Consider the following 3,618-nt stretch of genomic DNA (forward strand, 5'->3'; position numbering starts at 1 on the left):
GCTCTCCCTCTCCCTTCATACTTCTCTCCCTGTATTTTCTTCTGTTTCAAATGCTGATTTGTCTCAGAAGAATGAAGATTTAGAACTTGTATCAATCACTCACTTTTCACTAGTTCAAAGGCCTATCTTTGCCAGGAGAGCTTTCATCCTTTGCAGCAGCTGAAGGAATGTCACTCTACTTCCTGGGATGAAACTAAAGAGATTCATCTGAAGTGCCAAGTAGAAATAGGTAGAAATTGATGCAGGCTTAACTTTTGGCTTATCATTCTAGCCCAGGCGGTGAGGCAGATCCTCTTGGCCTCTGTTGTAGAAAAGGAACAGAATTCGTGGAGGTAGGAAAGAGATCTGTTTTGAGAATACATTTGAAAATAGCAGTATGAACCTCTTATAGTCCAGCAAAAACTGGATCTGGGCCATCGAATATAAAGCTAACTATGTGGAAATGATCCTGGGAAACAGAATCCACAGTGGGTTTGGAGGAAACCAGGCCTGCTTTGTACTTCTATCAGTCTCTTTAAGTGATACATGGCCTTGTTCCGGTTACTTTACTATTCTAAGCATAGTTTCTTGTCTGTACATTATAGGCAATTCCTTTCTGGTATGCATAGATTCTCTTACATATTTTGTTGTTGTTTGGTTTGGTTAATTGAGACAGGTCCTCATGTAATATCACATAGCTTGAACTCACTGTGTAGTAGAGGATGTCCTTGAACTTCTGATCGTTCTCCTTCTACCTCCTAAATGCTGGAGTTACAGGTGTGTGCCACCATACCTGTTTTATATATTTTTATATTTTTGAAAAGAGAACACATAGTTTAGATTTAATCTCTTTTTCCTCAAAAATAACTCTTTCCCAAAATTTTAACAGCCATCTTCCTGAAAATCGATGGAAATAAATTTGATTCTGTGTGGTTAGAAGTAATTAAATAAATTACAGACATACTATTGAGACATTCATGGTTATTAGAATATCTTTCCCTGTCCCTATCAATTGTTGGAATGTGTGTGTGTGTGTGTGTATGTGTGTGTGTGTGTGTGTGTGTGTGTGTGTGTGATCTCTCTACCCCTCACACAAATAAAATAAGGATTATTTTCCTTTTAGATTACTCACTAAAAATAGTTGCTCCTTTTTCTAGACTATTCAAATTCAATATATTAAGCATTTTTTTTTCTACTGGGAAAGTTTTTATTGAGACCCCACCTGCTGCACCAGGTGCTTATGGCATTAAGCACCTCTTCCTTGGCAATGTGGTCTTTCTTTTTTTTTTTTTTTTTTTTGGTTTTTTGAGACAGAGTTTCTCTGTGTAGCTTTGCTCATTTCCTGGAACTCACTCTGTAGCTCAGGCTGGCCACAAACTCACAGAGATCCCCCTGCCTCTGCCTCCCAAGTGCTGGGATTAAAGGCGTGCACCACCACTGTGTGGTGATATTGTGTTCCCCAAAATATTGTGCACCCTAATAAACTTATCTGGGGTCAGAGAACAGAACAGCCACTAGATACAGAGGCTAGAAAATAGTGGCACACACACACCTTTAATCCTAGCATTCCAAAGGCAGAGATCCATTCAGATCTCTGTGAGTTCAAAGCCACACTGGAAACAGCCAGGCATGGTGATTCCTGCCTTTAATCCCAAGAAGTGATGGCAGAAAGCAGAAAGATATATAAGGCGTGAAAACAAGGAACCAGAGCCTGGTTAAGCTTTTAGGCTTTTGAGCAAGAGTTCAGCTGAGATTCATTCTGGATGAGGACTGAGAGATTTCCAGTCTGAGGAAACAGGATCAGTTGAGGAATTGCCAAGGTGAAGTTGGCTGTGGCTTGTTCTGCTTCTCTGATCTTCCAGCATTCACCCCAATACCTGGTTCCAGGTTTGTTTTTATTAATAAGACCTTTAAGATTCCTACTACACCACAGCCTGGCCAATGTGGTCTTTGTTGAGTAGTCCTATGAATACTTTCTTATCCTCCATAGTCTGGAAAGGACCATGGCCAAACTTGGAGGTGGTGTCAATGGATTTCAGATCAATCTTCTCCAGAATTGTCATTTGGTCTGCATCAGCAAGAACTTGCAGAGAGTGAACACTTCTTGGTTCCCCCACACAGCCTTTGAGCATGACAAAGTCATTGGTCACCTCACCATAATGGACAAAGCCACCCAGTGACTTGATGCTCTTGTTAGATGAATCATAGTCAGTAGATGCATTCTTCTTTATCAGCTTATCATCCTTACTGAGGTAGCCTTGACCAATCTTGTAAATCTTCTTGTTAACCTCTTTTTGATGATGGTAGCCTTTCTGTCCAGCTCAAGCCACAGAGAAGGCCATATGGACAGGGTGCCAGGCTCCAATGCTGGCAACCTTACACAGCCCTTCATGAGTCTTGCGGGGAACTTTCTTTGTATGCCCCTTTGTAGCCTTTGCCTTTTGTCAACCTAATGACATCAATCATCTCATCCTGTCCAAATACCTGGTTCATAGGAACCTGCTGCTTCAGCCTTTCTGGAGTCCAGTCTAGGTTCTCAGCCATAGTGTCCCTGTTCACTTGGATCTCCATCAAGTGTGCCTTCTTCTGGTACAGAAAAAAGAGACTCATCTGAGTGTGGGCAATTATGAGGATGATTTGGCAGTACTTCTTCATGCTGTTGAAGTCCTTTTCCAGCTGTGTCTTGCCTGTCATCCTGCCCTTTCTTACCATATTTGGTGAAGGCCTCCTTCTAAGCTTTGTGCCAGTTCTTGTAGATATGGCCTTTTATATCCATCACTGATGTGCTCAGCAAATACTGTCTTGAAGGTCTGGAGGCCGTGTGGGGTTTCAACATATCCCATGATGCCCACAACTACCGTGGATGTTGTTTCCACAATCATTACAGCTTCCACAACTTCTGTTTTGTTCACCTTGGATCCTGGCCTGTCAAAGTTTGGAATGTTGTGGATCATGCCAACCTTGTAGCCTAGAGAGGCCATGAGGTGTAGGTGTACAGTCTTGGAAGGGTCATCCTTGGGGAAGTTATTCACTTTCCCACAATACCAACTGCTGTGCTTCCAAGGCAAGAAGCCTAAAATCCAGGCCTGGGAGCAGAGAATTCCCTGTGAGACATTAAGCCATCAGGTGCCACAGATAGAGCCAATTTTTAAGTTTTTTTTTTAAAATACTTCATATCGGGCTGGAGAGATGGCTCAGAGGTTAAGAACACTGGCTGCTCTTTCTGAGGTCCTGAGTTCAATTCCCAGCAACTGCCTGGTGGCTCACAACCATCTATAGTGAGATCTGATGTCTTCTTCTGGCATGCAGGCATACATGCAGATAGAATATTCATATGCATAAAATGAATAAATAAATCTTTAAAAATATTTCATACATAAGCACTATATTTCCAACATTTTCTTCCTCCCTGTCCTCCTTCAAACTCTTTCTTTGCCTCAATCATTCATTTTCAAATCAATGGCCTCATTTTCTTCAATTATTGTTGTTATATATATATGAACATATAAATATATAAATACATCCTGATGTAAAAATTTATATATTCATTCTCTTCTGAATCTCAAATATTTCTTCAAACATTCAATATCTTCTTCAATGTGATCTTAGTTATTCATAACTTCTTATAGCTACTCATCT

At 40.8% G+C, this 3,618-nt stretch overlaps 1 pseudogene; it reads right to left on the reverse strand.

Moving 5' to 3' along the window:
- Window positions 1-1,901: 1,901 nt before the first annotated feature.
- LOC102903381 (large ribosomal subunit protein uL3 pseudogene) lies at window positions 1,902-3,094 on the reverse strand (annotated as a pseudogene).
- Window positions 3,095-3,618: the final 524 nt, after the last annotated feature.

This window comes from Peromyscus maniculatus, chromosome X (genome assembly GCF_049852395.1).
Source record: "Peromyscus maniculatus bairdii isolate BWxNUB_F1_BW_parent chromosome X, HU_Pman_BW_mat_3.1, whole genome shotgun sequence".
Classification (NCBI taxonomy): domain Eukaryota; kingdom Metazoa; phylum Chordata; class Mammalia; order Rodentia; family Cricetidae; genus Peromyscus; species Peromyscus maniculatus.